Source organism: Gopherus flavomarginatus, chromosome 11 (genome assembly GCF_025201925.1).
Source record: "Gopherus flavomarginatus isolate rGopFla2 chromosome 11, rGopFla2.mat.asm, whole genome shotgun sequence".
NCBI classification, from domain to species: Eukaryota; Metazoa; Chordata; order Testudines; family Testudinidae; genus Gopherus; species Gopherus flavomarginatus.
Window position 1 is genome coordinate 29,371,540 of NC_066627.1, and position 22,834 is coordinate 29,394,373.

General features: G+C 42.4%; 1 protein-coding gene and 1 long non-coding RNA gene across 6 annotated transcripts in view; one reads left to right on the forward strand and one right to left on the reverse strand.

Annotated features, from left to right (window-relative positions):
* Positions 1–22,834, reverse strand: part of PTPRT (protein tyrosine phosphatase receptor type T) — a 778,873-nt gene that overhangs the window by 661,769 nt on the left and 94,270 nt on the right. The window lies entirely within an intron of this gene.
* The window catches only part of LOC127030760 (uncharacterized), a 101,032-nt gene continuing 98,777 nt past the window's right edge, over positions 20,580–22,834 (forward strand). Inside the window, exon 1 of the long non-coding RNA XR_007768465.1 lies at positions 20,580–20,698. This is a non-coding gene — a long non-coding RNA (uncharacterized LOC127030760). The remainder of the gene's footprint in view (positions 20,699–22,834) is intronic.

The window sequence follows — 22,834 nt, forward strand, 5'->3', positions numbered from 1 at the left end:
AGGAATACCTTCCCCTCTCCTCTTTTCCCTTCACCCAGAGGCAACCCAGATTCAAACTCCGTGAATCTAAAACAAAGAGGAAATTCACTTTTCCCTTCTCCCCCCTGCTCTCTTTCCCTTCTCCCCACCAATTCCCTGGTGTACACAGACTCAGTTCCTTTGAGCCTTAACTAGGAGAAAAAAAATCAGACAGGTCTTAAAGCAAAGCTTTTAATAAAAAGAAAGAAAAAAGGTAAAAGTTTATCTCTGCAATTTAGATGGTAAAAAGTTACAGGGTCTGTCAGCTTATAGAAACTAGAAAGAAGCCTCCCCCCCCAGCAAAATACAATTTAAAATACTTCCAGCAAACTACACATTTGCAAATAAAGGAAAACAAATAAAAAGACTGTACCGCCTTTTTACCTTTGTACTTACAAAATTGGAATAGAAGATTAGAGAGCCTGTAGGTACGTGTGGTCACTCTCAGAGCCCAGAGAGACCCAAGCAAAACCCAAAAAACACAAACAAAGGCTTCCCTCCACCGAGATTTGAAAGCATCTTGTCTCCTGATTGGTCCCCTGGTCGGGTGTTTGGTTCCCTGTTTAACCCTTTACAGGTAAAAGAGATATTAACACTTAACTATCTGTTTATGACAGATATTGTCTCATAGACCCTTCTCCAGTTCCTAATTGTGAAGGCTACCTTGTCACATTCCTCTGGCAGCTTGCAGCCATTGCATACACAGAATCTATTGATGATATGTAGGTATTTATATGGCTCCCATTACCTTAGTACCTGGGTGCCTTACACTATATATTTATCATCACAACATGCCTTGAGGGGCAGAGGAAGTGCTATTATGCTCATTTTACAGATGGGGGACTGGGGTAAAGAGAGAATAAAGACCAAATTTAAAGGTATTTAGGTGTCTAAAGATGCATTTAAGCACTTAGTGGGATTTTCAGAAGCACCAAACTCCTAATGGGCACTTTGGCTGTGGATAGAATTTAGACTCGAGTGCTTAAATCCATTTTGAAAATTAGATTTAAGCTCCTAAATCTGCTAGTCATTGCAACACTGAGCAGAGCAAAGCTTAAATACCTTTCAAAATCTGGGCCTGACTTCCTCAAGACAACACAGGAAGCCAGGAATTGAACCCCAGTCAGTTAATCCAATACTGGACCAGAAAGGCAGTGTTAGTGAAAAATCCGCTGAACACTTTTCTATTAGTTAATGTAGTTTAGCAGATGAAAATAAGAAGAGAGATCATGCCATGTGAACAGACTGTTCTTCATTGACCACACTTTGAGAATGGGCAGTCTAGGTTTCACTACTCAAAAAAGTTCCGTCTTACAATCAACTCTTCGTATTTGTGTGCCTATTCTGTGGTATAATATTGGATACATAAGGAATAACAGTGATCTTTTAAGAATGTAATAAGAAGAATAATGAAGTTCAGAATGAACCTTCTGTATAAGAAATCTGTGCCAGGTATTGATTTCAGATAGAGGAAGAACATTGTAGAATTGGTTGCCTATATGATGGATTGAGAAATGGATGCTATGGCTTTGAATAAAGTGAACCACTATAAAAACAAGGGACTTAAATTTCCTTTCTCCATATACCCAGAGACCTTCAGGCTGGGATTTTCAAAGTGCTCATCACTGGCTTGACTCTCCTCTCAGTAAGACCAATGGGAGTTTTATCCTTGATTTCAGTAGGACAGTATTAGGTGCTTTTGAAAATCCTACCTTTGGTTGCTATTTCCATTCGGTGCACAGGAAGGGCTGTTGAAAGGCATACTATAACTATTCTCCAGACGTTCAATTTTCACTCTGTGTTCTTTTCCTAGTTTCCACTCTATTTGAGTGTTTTCAGTAGCACTCATCACTGTCACATTTAAGTCTTAAACGAGTCAACAGGGAGATAAAGATTTTAAAAAGAAGTTTCTTTTGTTTCTTAAGATTACTAGCAAATAAGCATTCATTCTTTCATATCTGTAATATGATCTAACCTCTAGGCCACACGAAAATTTTCTTTTCCAGAAAAGACCTCATCCTTTTAGTTCCCAGAGAAGTCAACTGTGTCATTACAACGATAGTACCAGGAAGACTGACAACTGAAATAGCAACCGCAGCATCTGCTCCTGAAGTATTTTAAAAGGAGCCAGCCTTCCTGTTGCTTCTGACAATAACAACGACAAAATAAATAAAATCTGATGGGGTGTGTGCCCTTTGAAAGAGGAAATTACATCGTTCTGTGAACTACCTGAGATCATACTGGCAAAGTTCTTTATCAGAAAAAGAACACCACCTGTCTGTTTCCATTATATGTGCCAATCAAGTCAGTAACACCTACGCATAAGCAATTTGATTCCTTTTTCTGCCTCCTATGGGCAAGTAGATTAAGGATGTTGATTTGACTGACAGGTGAAATATAAATAAAGATGATAGCTTCAACACAACTTCAACTTAAACACATTATGGGCTGATATCCAACAAAGAGAAATGCTTTCAAATGTTTGAAAAATATACTTCCGCTTCAGGTAGTATCAAGAAGGAGTTAATGTAGGAATGGTCCAGAATATTTCCTGAGAAGGCCAGTAACATAAGATACACAGCTGTCACCCATACACAAAATACAGAGAGATTCTGTCTCATGCACAAACAAAATGACAGACAGAGGCAGCTAATGACCATTACTGAGTTTGTCTGTGATATTGAGGGAACCTCCCTCTGGCTCCCAATTATTTTAGTGGGACAGTGAGAAGCCCATCTCAGGGGATGTCAGATACGACAAGATACTAGCACAATACAATGTTGACATATACAGAGTACAGACAGACATGCAACTCTTCAATGGACTAGGTGATTTTACTTACTATTCCTCCAAACCTGTCCCCAGTAAAGTTTGTGGCAAACCCCCAATGACTTCAGTGGGGCAGGATATGGTGACAGATACATTCCCATGAAACAAAATAAGCCCAACTGCTCTATACCCTGTGAGTATTTTCCTAGGATGACTCCATCCCTCTAAAACATTCTCTATACCAGTGTTTCACAAAATGGGAGGCATGTCCACTCCCAGAAGGGGTGGCAAAAACAGACTCTCAATTTCTCTCCAGAATCTCAACTCTCATTTTAAAAAAATGAATAAGATTCTAGCTGTGATGGTTGCAGAAAAAAAATCTTGAAAATATGGCCCAAAGTATGACCAATGCAATGATGACTGCTTGAGTCTGCAAAGAGCCTGAAACAATAGCTCTGAATTGTGAACCGCTCCATCAAGTGCCCCCCCATTACAGTAGTATTTCAGCATCTCACACTTTCTTTATCCTACAAACACTTCTGTGAGGTAAGGAAGTGCCGTTATCCCTGAGATATGAGAAATGAGAAACTGAAGCACAGAAAATGAGACAAATGAGAAACTGAAGCACAGAAAAGCCAAGGGTCAGATTTTTACAGAGAGCTAGTTGTCTAAAGATATAGATGGCACCAGAAAATGAGACAAATGAGAAACTGAAGCACAGAAAAGCCAAGGGTCAGATTTTTACAGAGAGCTAGTTGTCTAAAGATATAGATGGCACCTAGTGGGATTTTCAAAAGAACCTAGGTTCCTAACTCCCATTGAAATCAATGGCCCCTTCTGGCCTTAACTTCTGTGAACCTCTATACAATCTACTCTAGAGACTACTCACGTCAGGTTAGCCTTTAAGGGTATGTCTACACTGCACATAAATTCTGGGCTCTAAATCAGATTTGAGCCAAAGCCTCTCTTCCATTCACACACAAATAAGTCTGACTCAAGTCAGCATCACTCGCAGTCCAGATCCTACAACCCTGCTAGGGGAGTGGATCAAAGCTTGAGTTCCGCTGTGTTCCCGATCCAAAGTGCTGTAATTTGGCAGTGTAGATGCATGTCAACCTGCAGACCTGAGTCAGAAGATCTGGGTAGTGCAGTATGGACTTGTTAGCACAGCTGTGAGACTTGAGTCCCACAATTGTGAGCCCAGGATTACAATGCAACGTGGACACACAAGGACAGGCTTGGAAACAGTCCAGAAACCCATGCCCTGCAGATCCAGGTTTACAATGCATTGTAGGTATACCCTAGTAGCACATGGCAGGATTGTGGAGGGGCACCGTCAGGTTTGTCTTCACTGCAGTGTTTGCTCAAGGTACAACATGCGTTGCCCCTAACCTGACTCCTGTCCACACACAAGTCAAATTAATCCAACATGCATCTGACGAAGTGGGTATTCACCCACGAAAGCTCATGCTCCAATACGTCTGTTAGTCTACAAGGTGCCACAGAACTCTTTGCCGCTTTTACAGATCCAGACTAACACGACTACCCCTCTGATAGAAGTCAAATTAAGTAATGCTTTAAACTTAACCATTGTCAGGGGGTGGGAGGTGAAGCGTGACAGCTGCTGAAACTGAAGCTGGTAATGCAGTGGGGACATAGTTACTCTGGCCTGCTTATACAAATGCTCTGCAGCTTGAATATTGTTTTGCAGTTTGGCCGCTCTCACTCGAGGTAGGCTCTCTCTAGAGGGGCGTAGATCACTTGAGTTAACACTCACTGTGAAGACAACCCCGTAGCTTTGCTTTCATGAATTGGAGGCTCAGCTTTCAAAGGTTTGGGGAAACATTACCCTCTCCCATCTCTTCCTCAAGATATTATTTGTATTACAGCAGGATGCAAATGCCCCAACCAAGGCTGTGGCCCCTATACCTTGGTCAGTGTTCCACCATGCAGGTAGGCATAGAACTTGCCTTTTCTTTCTAGGGTATAGCTACACTGCCAAGGCGTGTATGGGTAGCACGTGATGGCATACCTGAGCTAGCATTAAACAAACAAGCATGAGTACGAATAGCATTGAAACCACAGCAGCACAGGCCTCAGAACGGGTTGTGCAGCTGCACTTGGGACCTCGGGAATTTACTCAGGTGGCTAGTTTGTGCTGATGTCCATGTTGTTGCAGCTTTCCTACCATTGGTACCCAAGGTAGCCTGATTAAAGCTAGCTTGGGTCTGGCCACACCTGCTGCAATCACACCTCCTGACTGCAGCGTAGATGTTCTCTTCAATAATCATGATGATATGAATCAATCTGTTTCGCCACCCATGAATAAGGTGCTTATTGTACTTTGTGAAAATAAAAACAAAACATCACTCTGTAACATATTACATACACATACACCCTCACTCTGTTCAGGCCTGTCTTTCTCCCCAGCACTGCTGTCTAAACTGATCAAAATATTTCCCCCCAATATTTCAATTAAAGAAAAATGAGACTAATTTTTTGCACCATTTTTCACTCATCTGGTCTGCTGACTCATCTCCCCCAGAACTTGGCTCAGGGTGCTCTTTTCTCCAGCTTGCCGGGTCTCCTGCAACTTCTGATGCTGCTTACAAAAAAGAATACAGGAGTTGTGAACACTTCACTGCCTTCCTTCAGCACTAACAGGCTTTCCTCAGTAGCTCTGCTGGGCATTTCCCAGCCCCACCATATGGAAAAAAGGATAAGTGAATAATCTTGCCAAAATCTCCTTTACTGCCTCCAAATTTTGGCAGTCATATGAAGAGCAACCTGTCCCTCAAACTGCACACGAGAAAAAAAAACTGTGCATGAATTTAAAAAGTAGTACAAACGTGTTTGAAATGAACAACTTTGTTATCACAGAAGTTTTTCCAGTATTTTACCCGCTTTAGCGTCTAACACAATTAATGCACAATCCAAAGGATCCCCCAAAGCCACTCAACTGCAGATTTTGCATTTATTAAGTCAATAATTCTGTAATGAGCTTTTCAATTGACATTCCATCAGTGCTCAATTATGTCCCTCCATTCTAGGACCCACAGGTGCACATAGCGTTTGCCTGAGTCTAGTGCTACTTCTCCAATCGCTTTTTCCGGGCCATAGCACAGAATGATAGCCTGATGCTGAGTCAGTCAGTCAGAATGGAAAAGGCAGTGAAAGGTGCAACAAACAACATTAGTATATTTACACACATACACAACTGGATGCTTGGGCAAAGAAAGATCAGAGAAGGGGAACCATAAAAAGTGTTCATTCTTATTTTCTAAGGCATAGTAAGATTGCTATCTACTGGGATACGAAAATATCCATGTTATAAAAAACCCCATCGTCATGCAACTCATCAACTCTGGTACAAAAATGGCGTATGCGTTACATACACACTCTCTCACTGTGTGCTTGTAAGATCTTGGCAACCTGGAGTGGTCCACAGATGTTAAATGCTATTACAAACACCTCAGGGAAAGTTCATGAAACACTATTCTGTCAAGTCCACAGCTGCTGCTCACTGGAATGTCAGACAATTTCAAATTAGAAGTAAAGCACAATTTTTTTTTTTACTTTTTTTTTTAACCATGAGGGTGATTACTGCAACAAACTACCAAGGGAAGCGGTGGATTCTCCATTTTTTGATATCTTCACATCAGAACAGGATGCCTTTCTGAAAGATAGGCTTTAGCCAAACCCAGATTGTGTTTTAGTCAAACACATTTTTGGGCTCAGTGAAGGGGTAAACTGGGTGAAAACAAGATTTCTGTGAAGTACATGTAAGTAGGACTAAGGCCTGTGATATGCAGGAGGTCTGGTTAGATCTACTCATCCCTTCTTGCCTTAAACTATGAATTCATAGTGACTATTCTGGTGCCCAAATCCATTTGTCAACTTATAAACATTTTGGGCATTAAAAAAAGAGAGGATAATCTGCTGAGCACAATGCCTTGTGTGAATCCACGTGAAATCATAAAACAAAATATTGAGGTTTAAAAACAACAAGCTTGGCAAAGACATAAATCCATTTTCTTGATAGAAATATTAGGAAAGTCACAGGGACTTGGAAAGACAGTTTCAATGGCCATCAGTGCAAATACTCAGAGTTTGGTAAAACCTAGAAAATAAGAAATTTGTTGGAGTCTTGAACAGGTACAGAGAAGGGCAGGGGGAGTTTTAAAAACCTGAGACAAAGGTTCATAGCTAACAGAAATGATGGGTAAATAGAATGGTACTACGGGGGGAAGGGATAGCTCAGTGGTTTGAGCATTGGCCTGCTAAACCCAGGGTTGGGAGTTCAGTCCTTGAGGGGGGCCACTTAGGGATCAGGGCAAAAAAAACTCTTGAAGGCAGGGGACTGGACTTGATGACCTTTCAAGGTCCTTTCCAGTTCTAGGAGATTGATATATCTCCAATTATTAGAGGGAAGAGGAAAAGAAATAAGTGATTCCTTGGGAGTAGAGTATTAGTGAGAAAACTTGGGAGGAGAAAGACAGCCATTTGAAAATAGAGTGACCAGACAACAAATGTGAAAAATCGGGATGCGGGTGGAGGGGTAATAGGAGCCTATATACGAAAGAGACCCAAAAATCAGGACTGTCCCTATAAAATCAGGACATCTGATCACCCTGTTTGAAAAGGAAATGTTAATGAAGCAATAACTGGGGTCAACTGATTGACTGGAGTGACACTGATAACTAGGAACATATTGACAAGGAATAACTCTGCTAATATTGTTTGTGCAGTGTTGTTGTAGACATGTTGGTAACAGGATATTAGAGAGACAAGGTGGGTGAGGTCATATCTTTTATCGGACCAACTTCTGTTGAAGTTGGAGAAATGGTCTGAAGTAAATAGGGTGAAATTCAAAAGGGCAAATGCAAAATACTCCACTCAGGAACAAATCAGTTGCACATCTACAAAATGGGAAATGACTGCCTAGGAAGGAGTACTGCAGAAAGGGATGGGGGTGGAGGAGTGGAGAGGGGCATAGCAGATCACAAGCTAAATGAGAGTCAACAGTGTTACACTGTTGCCAAAAAAATATGCAAAAATCATTCTGGGATGTATTTGTAGGAGTCTTGTAAGCAAGACATGAGAAGTAATTCTTCTGCTCTATTCTGCGTTCATATGGTCACAGTTAGAGTATTGTGTCCAGTTCTGGGTGCCACATTTCAGGAAAGATGTGGACAAACTGGAGAAAGTCCAGAGGAGAGCAGCATATATGATTAAAGGTCTAGAAAATGTGACCTATGAGGGAAGATTGAAAAAACTGGGTTTGTTTAGTCTGGAGACAAGAAGATTGAGAGGGGACATGATAATAGTTTTCAAGTACGTAAAAGGTTGCTACAAAGAGGAGAGAGAAAAATTGCTCTTGTTAACTTCTGAGGATAGGACAAAAAGCAATGGGCTTAAATTGCAGCAAGGGCAGTTTAGGCTGGACTTTAGGGAAAACTTCTTGAAAGTGTAGGTAAGCACTGGAATACATTGCCTAGAGAGATTGTGGAATCTCCAATAATGGAGATTTTTAAGAGCAAGTTAGACAAACACCTGTCAGGGATGGTTTAGATAATACTTAGTCCTGCCATGAGTGCAGGGGACTGGCCTAGATGATCTCTCGAGGGCCTTTCAGTCTTATGATTCTGTGACTCTCTCATGAAAAAATTAATCACTTCAATCTCACACCTTTCAACTTCCCCTCCATCCAGGCAACATTCTCATCTCCAGTGCAGCCTGCTCAGGGTTTGATAATCCCCGATAAGGCGAATTCATGAGCAGAAATACTGCTCCGATGACAGCGTTTAGGAAGCCTGGCCACCTTAAGGGACATCATTAGTTTAAAGCTGCAAGATGTGAATCAAGCAAACTGGATCAGGATGGTTGGGGACTACAACTTTCAAAATAAGAGTTTTGCATAAATGTATATAAGTAGGTTCAAGGAAAAGAGTGTTTCTTAAGATAACGGGGGGGGGGCAGTTTGTCATAAGTAAAATGGGTTCTCTCAAATGTCTGGTTCTGAAATTACTGTCCTACTTTGCCAGAAAAGCCCTGGCAGAACCACTGTTAAGTGTTTCTTAACTGAGCAGTTCTTATCTTCTTTAGCTGAGGGAGGATATGGAGGGTCTATCATTGTTTCAAAAGCAAACTGTGTTCAGCATTACAGCCTACTTATCTGAGCGACTGAATGGCCAGTGATCCCATAAAAACCATAGGAATCATTTTCCATGAACTTTATTTTCTCTTTCACAATATTCGATGACTATATCATCAGAAATCACTCATGTGAGAATGCAGCATCAAAGCCTTAGAGTTCAATCAACAGCAGCAGGCATCCACCCCCGGCCTGCAAACACTTATTCACACTCTTAACTTTAAGCATGTAAGTAATCTTATCGAAGGCAATGGGGTTACTCACATGTTTAAAGTTAAGTTATAAGTGTTTGTAGGACTGGGAAATTAGATTGTAAGTAAGTGTTGCAGTTCATGGAAACTGTGCCTGAATTATCTTCCGTGGTCCCACAAGGACACCCACTCTAGAGTCCCAGCTCCCCAGCCATCACCTCTCTTAGGCAGAGACCCACAGATCTCTCCCTCCTGATCAGGGATTTTTCAGGCTGCACAGCTCTCTGCCTACACTGTGATATCTCCAGCAAGCCAGACTGCATCTGCCCTTTGCTTTCACTGCAGAGGTTACAAACCCATAATGGCCTGCAGCTACAAGTTACCACGCAGCTCTTCATGAGCAAGCACATTTATCTTTAAGGTGAACGCATTACAGGGGAAAACTATTAAAAACCAAAAAAAGAACCTACATACACACTGAAGAGCTTGCTCAAAGTCACCCTAACTCCAGCCTCAGGCTCTGGTGAGCGTCAACCCTACAAAACCCAAAACTGGGTTTTCCCCATGGTTATTTGTTCATAACTAACTCAGATGCAGAACTAGAACCATCATGAATAATTCACTCTTTCCTTTATACACCTTGAGTCACTGGTCACTGATCAGCACACAATGGTCACCCCTCAGGGACTAGCTTCGAGAGGCTGAGTTTTTGTATAATCAGAGATGGGGAATTTGCCTTTCGATGTTGTATTTTGTTTTCCATATTTAGGCCCTGATCATAAAGCTGCAACACGTGGGTAGCCCACAGGGCCCTATTGCAGTCAGTGGGTCTCAATGCAGGCACAGAAGGTCTGCCTCTGCACAGTGGCTTCCAGGATTAGGGTCTCAGTGACGACTCCAGTGAAGAAATTGGCAATTATTTTCCAGTAGCAAAAAACAAATCACTTTAAAAGGAAATCTGTTAAGGGACATAACCAGAAATATTGGTCTCAAGGTGCACCACTTGTGTCCACATTCTTCATTCACATGAACAGACATTGCATTGAAATTTACAAGAATTCGAGTATTCCAGGAATCCCTAGGGAGCAGGATTCATTGTAACTGTATTTGTTCAGAGTAACAAAGTGGACAGGGTGAGCAAAAAAACACCCAACCACCATTTCCTAGATGGCAGGACATCTGCAATTAGAGAAACAAATTTCATGCCACTTAGGGTTTAACTGGTGCATGGCTTATTTTACAACAAGTCAATTATTTGTGTTCACTCTTTGTCTTTAAAACTATGAAGTTATGATCAGAACCCTGCATGCAAGTTATCCTCACTTTTAAAGCAGGCTAAATGTTTGCTTTACCAATCTTGAGAGAGCATCCCTTAATGCAAAAACTTGGAAGCCTTAATGCTGAGCAGATGCACTTCAAATAAACTGGTATTGCTTTTTTCCCCATTCCCAATGATTTATTAAATCAGAATATGAACAAAGACTGAATACTGCCATTGATTCTAAACAGGATTAGATACTTACATGGATAATGAGAAAATCCATAGTTCCATTAAATAGGATTTTTAAGAAGTTTCAAAGATATATACACACAGATGCTTCAGGACAATCATTAACCAATCTCTAACTTACAAAGGCCAGGCAGAAACCTCCCCTATTGGCAGAGTTTCTTACGTGTTCCTGTGATGAATCTGACGCTGGTCAATCTCAGTGACGGGATACTGCACTAGAACTACTGGTCTGCAATTCATATATTCTTATGAATTGTTTTCTATTGTCTAAATGCACCAGCTGCCATACTTGATTGCTAGAAAAATTACACATTATGTGTGCACATGTATCTATATATAGATATACATACACAACTATTTTCTGAAAGCATATTACAAAACAAACATGGATGCTTATTATTATGCTGGCATAATAATATCGTCTGTGAAGATGCTAGGCTTGTTTTACAGGTTTGTTCCTTACCTCTGCTAGCTAAATTGAAATGTAGCTGACAGATAAATCAGGAAATGCATGAAATTAAGGGGTACAGGAGCTGTCTTGTCAAAGCTGTTAGGGGAATGTGCAATTTTATACATCTGAGACATTCAGTGAGAAAGAACAAGAACTCTCTCATACCACTGGCTGAGAGTTATTTTTTAATGTACAGAATTCTGTCTAGTAGCAGGCTTAGTGTTTTTGACGACTCATAGAAGTGAATTCCAAAGGGCACAGAGGTTCACATAAGCATCTAGAAGTTTCAAAGCCAGATTTCTCCTCTGCTGCAAATCAACACAGCTCCAATGACAGTAATGGAGGAACATCAGCTTATGCCAGGTCAGGATGTGGCCCTAAGGACTTATCCAAACCTTTCTCGAGCTGGAGTATAAGTAGCTCCCTGCTGCTCACTCTTCACAATGCCATGGCTCTCCTGTCACTGTCCTCCCAAATTCTCCATGAAGATCTCATTTCAAGGGCAAGCAATGCCAATAGTCCCTCTACTGGGTCCTACCACTGTAGAATTAACATTTACAATGCTCTTTGGTTAAGCCCCATGATTTGGTTTTTATACTCAGGTTGGTCATGAAGAGGAGAGAGAGAGAAAACCTACTGAAGGGTCAGCAGCAGAGAGTGCTACAAGTTTGTTAGAAAGACACAGAGAAGGTAGAGAGTCTATTAGTAGGTCATGGGCGGTGATGCAGCTGGGGAACTATTGACTGGAATAACAACCATGCTGGAAGACATCAATGGGGAGGAAGGAATCGAGACGGTGCCCATCTGGTCTGGTTCCAGTGAAATTAACTGTTCCGATTCTGCTGTTTATTCAGCATCAGCTGACCTGGTTATGGGAGTCTCCTAGATGCTACACTCCCAAGATACAGAAATCTATCACAAATATTGGCTATATCAGAGAATGCAAGGCTGTTTACTGAGTGGCTCAACCTCAAAGAGCTGTCTCCTGACCAATCCTGTGGAAACTAGCAATGGCATGGACTGTCTTTCCAGCCAAGAATAAAATGCAATACTAGGGCCTCCACATCTCTAGCAAAAAGGAGACAGAACATGGGAAACTAACCATAAGCCTAAAAGCCAGAATTACTAAAGCCATGCACACATCTGACTTGGAAGAAATTCTGCAGGTCAACGTGTGAGCCAGTGTCAAAAACAAATGGTTCTTCCTTGAAGCTATGGCTTGGGAGCCCAGATGGTTATAAGAAGTAAAAAAATGGATACAGAGCCTCACACCTTTCAATCAGGAGTTCAGATCAGCCTGAATCAATAGTTAGGGTGACCATATTTCCCAAAGGGGAAACTGCACACCGCACGGGGCTGGCCCGAGCCACTCCCCACCCCTTCTGCAGGGCTGGTCCCAGCTGCTCATCCGAGACCCCACTCTTGAGGCTGTCATTTGAACCCTGCCTGCCCTCATTTGCTGGAACGCTGGCATTTCTGCTAACCCGCCACACATTCCTGCACACTCCTCTCTTTTTTTTTTTTTTAATTAAAAGTGGGCATTTGTCCCATTTGCTCTTCCCTACTGATCATGTGGGCAAGAGCAAACAGGACAAATGCCCACCTTTGCCAAAAGTCATGACGGCTGGTACAGGGCTTAAAAAAAAGGGATAATCTGGGCCAAAATGGGACTTATGGTCACCTATCAACAGTAATAGCTTTTGGTCACTATCTGGAGGCGGTGCCTATCTGAAATGAGCCAGTAATCTCAGTCCCACTCCTAGCAGGCAAATACCCAACTTCACAGCTGGCAGCATAAGAGAGAAATCAAAGACCGAAGAGTTATTTCATGGTGATTTACTTAGCAGGCCTGGTCTGAGGCACATCATCAGGGCAGCTCCCAGACTCAGTGCTCCAGCTGCCCAAGCTGTTGATTTTCTAAGGATAAATATTGGACTGCAGTCTCTAGGATTGTTTAATCTGCCACTTGTCAGGAACGCTCAACTCACTGAAAATTAAACAGAAAAAGAACTACGGATTATCGGTCTGTAATGCTTACCTGAGTCTGCATCCAGACACTGGCTGTGACTAAAGGTGTTTGCTGAAAGACGACCTCTGGGATCAGAATGTAATTAGAAAAGGCTGCTACATTTTTAGCCAGGGTAATTGAAGTTGGTAATGAATACCTACAAGTGTCAGAGTTTAGTGGAAGATTCAACAACCAAGGCTAGCTTCACTTTCCATATTGAAAAGGTTTCATTCCCCTATCATTAAAACCTGCCAAAGGCCTTACCTGGAGACCAAAACGCTTCCTCCTCCTTTGGGATTCCAAGACCAAGAAATATCTCTGCACAGTGAAATCGGAAATCCCACCTGCTAAAATGGTATTAAACATTCCCACGATGCCATAATGAAACCTAGGAGCTTGGGGAAAGGTTGGGGGTGGGGGAAGTGAGGTGGGTATTAAGCATTTTTTAGTTATTTATTTTTCCATGATAATGACCAGAATTTACACAATACTCAAAAATCTGGCATGCAGATTCAAACATCACTGTAATCCATGTTTACAAAGCACACAGAGAAATTAAAGCAGGCTTAACTAAGCAGTGTTTGTGAATATTAATGAGCCTAAACTCCAAATCCGGGCTTTAAAAATTTTAAAAAAGGTAAGAGGATTGTGTTCAGACTAATTTGTATTTAAAACAGGCTGCTTTGCATCTAAAATGCAAGAAACATAATAATGCACATTGGCCTGGAAGAGCGTTAAAATGAGTGTAACAAACGAAGTGAGAGCTTCAGAATATTCAGATATTTAAGCTGATTTATTGAAGCATGCTGGATCCCTCGTGGACACTGGCTCACTTCAAATCTCAATTTCAAATTATGCTTTCTTCTTGCGTCAGTAAAATATTACATTACAATTGTGGTACACGCTCATAATGCTTTTCACCTGAAAGGATCCCAGAGTGCTTTCTAAAATGATCTATTAACAGTCCACAGCAGCTTAGGATAAGAAGTGAAGAAGATTGTCATATCAACAGCGGGGATATTAAGCTTGATCCTGTGAAGTGCTGAGCAGTCCCTGCAAAAAGGTGAGTGCTTTGAATCCCATTGACTTCAGTGAGTATTGAGGGCATTTAAGAATCAGGCACCTCAGGGATCAGGACCCTACAGTTGCAAAAATTTATTTACTCACACTGAAATTTGGCCAAAGCATTAAATCCATCAACTCAGTTATCATGAAAACTGTCACTGTTCTTTAAAGACCAGCTGTTATAAACCAGCATAGGTCCATTGACTTCAATGAAACCATGTCAATTGGTAGAAGTTGTAGCCAGAGCCTAGATTTTATATCCATCCAAACTCCAACCTCTTCTACTATACAGTGCCTCCTTGCACCACACTTAGGCTTCAACTAAGCAGGGTAGTGAGAGTGGCTGATACCAGTAGAGAGAGTTTTTGAGAGACTGAAAGCAAAATGGAGATGTCTGCTGACCCACAAGGGCAGTTCAGTGACTAATACTAATACAGTATTTGCCTGGTTAATTTTATGTACTATACATGAAAGCAAAAGTGAGATGACAAGACTTGAGGTGACTTATCTACAGGCTGACAGACAAGCTATTGCGCCTGAAGCTGAAAGTTTTGTTAGTGCAGCTTGCAGTTCTTTGTCTGCCCAAATTAGAAATGTTCTGATCAGAGTGAAGATGGGGAATGGATCAATGAGATGAAATGTTACCACGAATAAGAGGTAAAACATCCCTTTCCATGGTTGGTTTTTATTTAGATGCTTTACAGCAACCTCAGCTTTGCAAATAAATAAGGTCTCACAGATGCTGGAGCATGGCTCAGAAAATCTATTCCCAGTTTTCCTCAACTCTAAATAAAGAATAAAAGACATAAGAAACCAGAATTATTTGCCCCAGTAGTAAGTAACCCAGCTACACAAACCTGTCTTCTTCCTCAGTCTCTCTCCCCAACACTCCTTCTCCTCAAGAAAGCCACAAGCCCAACTGCCTTCCCTTCTCACATAATCAGAGCAGAGGGAGGGAAGCAGTTGAGTCTAATTAACCTCTGCAGGTGGCTTCTTTCCCCCTCCCCATCTTTGGGGATAGGGTCATCAGAGACAGTGAAGGAGTTTCTGGACCAGGAGAGTTCTCCACTTGGGTTTCCAAAGGGCTTGCGCATCCTGTTGCGATTCTCTAATTGGGAAGTAGACATGTGATTAAACACCCAGCCATAGGAATCAGAAGCTAAATCTCTGCCTTGATTAAATTGAAAGATTTAGTACCAGTGACTTAAAAAAAAAAAATTGAGAGCACTCCAAGTGCACAGCAGACTTGCATATCAATGACTGCATTGTCCATCAGGAAGACTTTTGCACATGTTTATGCATTATCCATAAGTCCTTAAGGCCAATCCTCTGTAGTGGGGTGCTTCTCTAGGACCACAGCCATGTTGAGATCCCCAGCAATGACAGAGTACAGCATGGTACGCTGGATGCCCGTGCTGTTACGTACTTTAACTCTGCTAATAAACAGTATTAAGTTTGTACCGGAGTTCAGCTTCCTCTAGACAGGACACCCCATGCACCTGTTCCACAACACGCAGTTTCGAGGCAGAGAACAGACACCACGCTGCTGATAGTCAAAATGGAATATTTGCGGCTCCCCAATTTGGAGGCTGCACTTCAAACCTCCTGTCTCCATGTAGCCTTGCTTTTTTTAAAGTGTATTTCCCGCTACATCCACCCATCAGCTATAGCAGTAAGTTTTTTTTTAAGTTGTAAAGGGGCTCACCCATGGCCCATCTGCTTTTATTTCTCCCCACCTAGATAAATGTGGTAACTCTGGAAGACAGGAAAAAAATATCAGGGTTGGAATAAAATAAAATAAAAACCAACATTACAAGAGCTACATATGAAGCGCTAACGCAGAGCAGCTATTAGACTCCCAGAGGAAATTTCCTCCTCTTTCCATGTCCCATTCTCCCTCTGGTGCCCACAGCCCCAGCACTGTTCCAGACAACAGCTCAGGGTGAAGAGAGGTATTAACAGACTGGAATATAAAAACTATCAGTCACACTCTTGTACATAAACCCATCAGTCTTACAAGCCTTCTGCTGACAAGCTAGGCCTGTTCATTTCAATAAGTTTAACTTCTCCAGTTCCCCACCCAATCTGTGCTGATTACAGGAACACAGACAGCTGTGGCTTGCATTATTCAGCTTAAACAGAGATAGTTGGTTACTGGAGCTCAAACGGTTCATTAACTTGTCAGGCCTGAACTCTGGAGATGGGAACCCAGTGTGTCAAGCAGGAGAAATATACAGAGACAGCCAAAAAAAAAAAAAAGAAAAAAAATGACTAGGCCATGGGGTGAGCAGAGCAAGGACTTTTACAAAAAACTTTAGAGGAGGGGGAATTCCCTTCCTCCCCCTCCAAGTACTAAGGTTTTATTATTCCATTGCTGGGGTAGAGAAAAGGACTATAACCGTGTCCTGAAGGTTTAAAATTGGAGATTTCTTCCTGAGTTCATGCACAGATGAGCTCATTGGTCATGTAGGAGTCAGAATCACAGATGTGTACACCTTAAAACACAACTTCAGGTGCCTGCCTGGACTTGCAAACAGGCATTATTATATCTTCCTGCCAAAGTACCTTCTTCACATCTCAAAAGCACTCAGCTAGTGCTATGCAGCTCCTGTATGGTACACTGCAACTCAGCTATTAAACTCTATTTAATTCTTATTGAAACAAACTCTTTCCTCCCTCAAATCCTTGCAGCCAAATCTGCCATTTCCTCCTGATGTAATTCACAGCATCAAGCCTATGACACAAAGCCCAGATGTTTCCCATTACTTACATGCACTCCTAGTTGCGGAGAAAAGAGCTCTTATTTCAGAGCTGCTAAATGCAGTGACATTTGCCAAAGTTTCAATTTAATTCATCTTGTGTTTCAAAGCCCCATTTCCCAGAGGTAAATATTGCTATCTAATGAGGGAGAATCATGCACAATTACACTGTGAGGCAGCAAATGGCTAAGGAGCCTGCAGAAACTGATTTGTTAGATTAATTCCTGGAGATAAGAACTTGGCCAAGCATCGACTCCAAATGTGAACTCAAAAACTCCCAGAGATCAGTCCAGGACAGCAGCACTTTGTATGTGTATAGGGATCTAGAAGTTCCTGTTCACATTCCTTGTGATAAAGAAGATAAAAATGTTGCAAGATACAGCCACACAGGAAATGGGTGACACAGTGGCCTAAACCTGATAGCCATTATACCTTGGGATACCTAGGTTCACGTCTTCATTACAGCGGGTCACAAGTAAAAAAAAATGAACATTTGCGGTTTCTCAACAAAAGAGAAGGAGCAGCAACCTCATTGACTTCCCGTTTCCCTACTGCAAGGTTGTGCCTGGCCACACAATCTTGTGCCTGGCTCACACTCAGCTTTTGTAAAATTCTCCCATTCTTGTTGTTATACCAGTGGTAGCACTACCACAAAAAGGGCACATTCACTTCTACCACAGTGCAGTCAAGACTGCCTATAAGCTGGGTTAAATGACACAGTGATAAGAACACCAACACTTCAGCTGAACTGACATTTATCCTAATATACAACTTGCATTAAGAAATCTATTTTAAAGATGTACCTAGTGAAACTCTTCAAGTTTAAGAAAAAAAAGCATTATGATGGGACCACTCTCCCTGTAAAAATAAGTCAAATTTCTGGCCTATTCATCCTTGGCTATGTCCTTCCTAAGTAGGATTCCTTTGCTGAGTATAATTGCAGACTCTTCAGAGATGGCTTCCAGTAAGTTCACTCAATTAGCACTTTCATTTTGACAACTGAATTTGTTCCACAATCTCTGACGTGCACAAGTTCAGATGCTGTGATTTTCCATCAGAAGAGAGCATAGGAACAGATAGTTGGATCTACACACTGCGGTAAGAACAGATATGTTAATTGTGTCCACTTCAATACATCCAATTCTGTATCTTATTGTGTGAAAAAGAAACCTCCTCTATTTGAAACACGGTGCCTTAAAGAGAGACACCACATCCAGGTCAGTAGTCCTGGAACCTGGCCTTCCTTTAGGACATTCTGTTAAAAGTTTTCAGCCTGCAACTTAGAGTCCTTTCCCCTTCCCCCCTCCTCAATAGCAAGTGAAAAATAGTGACAACGGGCTATGTTCACTCTCACTTTAGATGCCTAAGTCCCAAAATCAGGCCTCACAAGGCTTCAGCTGCCACTGAAATGTGTAGGAGCCAAAACTCACTTGGTGCCTATATTTTGGCAGGAAGAGTTCCCTAGGTGCCTATGTTTCTGTCTCTATGCATGCACACTGCAGCCCCAGGCCACGGGTCCAGATGCCCAAGACCCAGAGTGTTGCACAAACCAGGAAAGGTACGTGTCCCTCCATCTAACTAACCTGCGGGACCTGATCCAGTTAAGCATGCTCAGAGCTTGCCTATCAGGTCAATCCCCTATAGACAAACTAACACAAAGTGGTTGTGTGGGAAAAAGGTGGGGGTAGAGGAGCTCCCTCAGCATTTAGCCAAGAGGATAGGGTATGCACCTGGGATGTCGGAGATGACTGGTTCCTGTCCCCCCTCCATCTGAGGGAGAGAAGAGATTGTAAGAGGGATCTGCCACCTCTCAGGGGAGTGCTCTAACTACTGGGCTATTCCGATGTGGGCTTCTTCAATCTCTCCTGTTGAAGCTGTTGCCCTGTGGATAAATGTTTTTCAAAAATTATGGGAGGAGGGGGACCAGCTCCTGGGTGTCCCACCTCCTAGGTGAGTGCTCCAACCACCAGGCTGCAGAGTGATTCTCGTACTCATTCATTCTGGCCCAGTGATTCTTTCATTTATTCATTCACGGTGGAGTTGCTTCAAAAGGAGAGGCCAAAGGAACCCCAGGTCAGAATATGCCATAGCCCAGTGGTTAGGACATTCAGCTGAGATGGAGCAGATCCCTGTCCAAATGGCTTCTCCCACTGAGGTGCAGAAAGGACTTGAACCAGGGGTTTCCCACATGAGCACTCTAATCACTGGGCCAAAAACTGAGGGAACAAGAGCTGCTGCTGCTAGAATAGCATAGGCGCCCAACCCCAAGAGAGGATTTAGAGCTGGGTATCCCAAGCAAAGAGAGGTATCTCCCTGGAGCCTCGACTCAGGATAGGCACCTTGACAGACAGTGCACCTTGGCATCCCATTGTCTAGCTTAGGCAAAGAGCTGGGTCACATGCTGGCTTTTGGGATTCCCATTCTGGGGCACCTGTCTCACTCCCCCTTCTCTGGATAGGAAGCCTAAGCACCAAACTCAGGCTTTGTGAATCAGTTTGATTTTCTAGGTGCCTAAAAATGAGGCACGGTGATCCTGAGCATCACCAGGCATCAGATCTTTTGTGTCTCTAGCCCAAATTTATCAAGACTAAATCAAACTCAAAGATGAAAGAGGGGGAGCAATCTGATGGATGCACCCCAACTTGAATCAAATCAAAGTCAAACTCTCAAACTTCAGAGAGTTACCTGCCAGAGCTGAGATTACAACTCTGGCCTCCTGACTGCCAGAACCCTGAGCTAGGAGGAAAGGTTAAAAAACTGGGCATGTTCATTCTTGAGAAAAAATGATTAAGGGGTAGACCTGATAACAGTTTTCAAGTACATAAAAGGTTGTTACAAGGAAGAAGGTGAAAAATTGTTCTCATTAACCTCTGAGAACAGGACAAGAAGCAAAGGACTTAAATTGCAGCAAGGGCGGTTTAGGCTGGACATTAGGAAAAACTTCTTGTCAGGGTAGTTAAGCACTGGAACAAATTGCCTCGGGAGGCTGTGGAATCTCTGTCATTGGAGGTTTTTAAGAACAGATTAGACAAACACCTGAGGAATGGTCTAGTTATTACTTAGTCCTGCCTAAGTTCAGGGGACTGGACTAGATGACCTACTGAGGTCCCTTCCAGTCCTACACTTCTATGAGTCTATGGTAAGGGCTGTTACAAAAGAGGATAGTAATCAATTGTTCTCCATGTCCACTGAAGGTAGGACAAGTAGTAATGGCCTTAATCTGGAAGATTTAGGTTATATATTAGAAAAAAACGGAGTTATAAAGGTAGTTAAGCTCTGGAATAGGCTTCCAAGGGAGGTTCTGGAATACTAGTCACATGAAGAAGTTTAAAAAAAAAACAGCTGGACCAACATCTGTCACGGATAGTAGTGTAGGTTAATTTGGTCCTGCCTCAGCACAGGGGGCTGGAGTTGCTGACTTCTCAAGGTCCCTTCCAGCCCTATATTTCTCTGATTTGCCAGGCTTTGCTATCAGCCTAGGGGCTTGCTGGGACAGCACTATGGGAGTTTAGGGAGTGTTGTGACGATGTAACTTTTCAGTGCAAATTTCAATCTCCCCCCTCTAAAGATCTTCAGTAGGATTTGAATTAGGTGTGTTTGATGATTTAAAAAAAAATCACAATTAATTGTGAAATAAAAAATAGTTGTGATTGTCATAAACAGATAGCTAAGGGTTAATGTCTCTTTCACCTGAAGCACCTGACCAGAGGACCAATCAGGAAACCGGATTTTTTCAACTTTGGGTGGAGGGAAGTTTGTGTCTAAGTCTTTGTGTCTGTCTGCCTGCTTTCTCTGAGCTTTGGAGAAGTAGTTCTACTTTCTAGTCTTCTGTTTCTAAGTGTAAGGACAAAGAGATCAGATAGTAAGTTCTATGGTTTCTTTTCTTTGGTATTTGCATGAATATAAGTGCTGGAGGGCTTTGATTTGTATTCTTTTTGAATAAGGCTGTTTATTCAATATTCTTTTAAGCAATTGACCCTGTGTTGTATCATCTTAATACAGAGAGCCCATTTGTATTTTTCTTCCTTTTTATATAAAGCTTTCTTTTAAGACCTGTTGGAGTTTTTCTTTACTTCAGGGAAATTGAGTCTGTACTCACCAGGGAATTGGTGGGAGGAAGAAATCGGGGAGATCTGTGTGTTGGATTGCTAGCCTGATTTTGCATTCCCTCTGGGGGAATAGGAAAGTACTTTTTGTTTCCAGGATTGGGAACAGAGAGGGGGGAGTCTCTCTGTGTAGTTTCACAGAGCTTGTGTCTGTGTATCTCTCCAGGAGCATCTGGAGGGGGGAAGGGAAAAAGGATTATTTCCCTTTGTTGTGAGACTCAAGGGATTTGGGTCTTGGGGTCCCCAGGGAAGGTTTTTCAGAGGGACCAGAGTGCCCCAAAACACTCTAATTTTTTGGGTGGTGGCAGCAGGTACCAGGTCCAAGCTGGTAACTAAGCTTGGAGGTTTTCATGCTAACCCCCATATTTTGGACGCTAAGGTCCAAATCTGGGACTAAGGTTATTACATGGTGGCAGTGGGTGGGTTATAGACAGAATCCAGAAGCCAGTAGGAATATTATATTTTTCTTTTCTCTGCTAAGGGCTTTTTAGCAGAGAGAAACAGTTGGTTTTAAAAGGGAACCAGAGAGAATTTTTTTTTCTGCTCTCTCTGGCAGTTTGTGGCTTGCATGTTAAGCGAGAAGCCATTAAGAGACTGTGAGGGTCTTTTGTCATGCAATAGCCCTCCCATTAGGAGGCAAGTACCAGCACTTATATGCATGCAAATAAAGTGGTTTTTCTGGTTTCCCTTCATTGAACATTAGCTAGAGAGAGAAAAGGAAAAAAGCACTGTTGCTAGGCAGACTCCAGGAGGGAACAGAGCCTGCAGTTCAGAAGATAAACACCGGAGGGCACCCCAACACAAGAAAACAGGAACCATGACTTCTAAGGCAAAAATTGACGCCGAAGAACAAATCAAAGAAGCTGAACACAGGCGACAACTGGAAATAAAACAAAAAGAGATGGAGATGAAAGAAAGAGAAGAACAGATCAAAGAGGCAGCCTACCAAAGAGAACAGGCAGCCTACCAAAGAGAACAGGCAGCCAAAGAGGCAGCCAAGGAGGCAGCACACAAAAGAAAACTAGAAGAAGAAGAGGTGGCCTACCGAAGGAAACAAGCAGAAGAAGAGTTGGCCCACCGCCGAGAAATGGAAAAGCAACAAAAAGAGAATGAAGAGAAGGAAAAACAGAGAAAACATGAACTGGAGTTGGCAAAAGCTGGGCTGCATGTGCCAGCCAACCCTAACAACCCGGCGCCAAATATTGCTCCACAGCACAGGAAATTTCCCACCTACAAGGCAGGTGATGACACCGAGGCCTTCTTGGAAAATTTTGAAAGAGCCTGTCTTGGGTACAACATCCCCGAAGACCAGTACATGGTAGAATTGAGGTCACAGCTCAGTGGACCTTTAGCAGAGGTGGCAGCTGAAATGCCTAAGCTGCAAATGAATGACTATAAACTTTTTCAAACCAAGGCCAGATACCGAATGGGGATAACCCCAGATCATGCCCGTCGGCGCTTCAGAACCCAAAAGTGGAAACCCGAGGTGTCATTTCCCAAACACGCCTACTACATTGCAAAAAACTATGAGGTCTGGATAACAGGAAACAACATTCAAACCTTGGAAGAACTAAACCTCCTCATACAAATGGAGCAGTTCTTGGATGGTGTTCCTGAAGACATCACACGGTACATACAAGATGGATATCCCAAAGATATCGCTGAGGCGGGGGAGATTGGAGCCAAATGGATGGAACTGGCAGAAAGCAAGAAAGCTACTGTCAAGGGGAACGATTACCCCAGGGGGCACACAGACCATAAACCCTACAACCGAGGACAGCCAAAGACCCCACATACCACCCA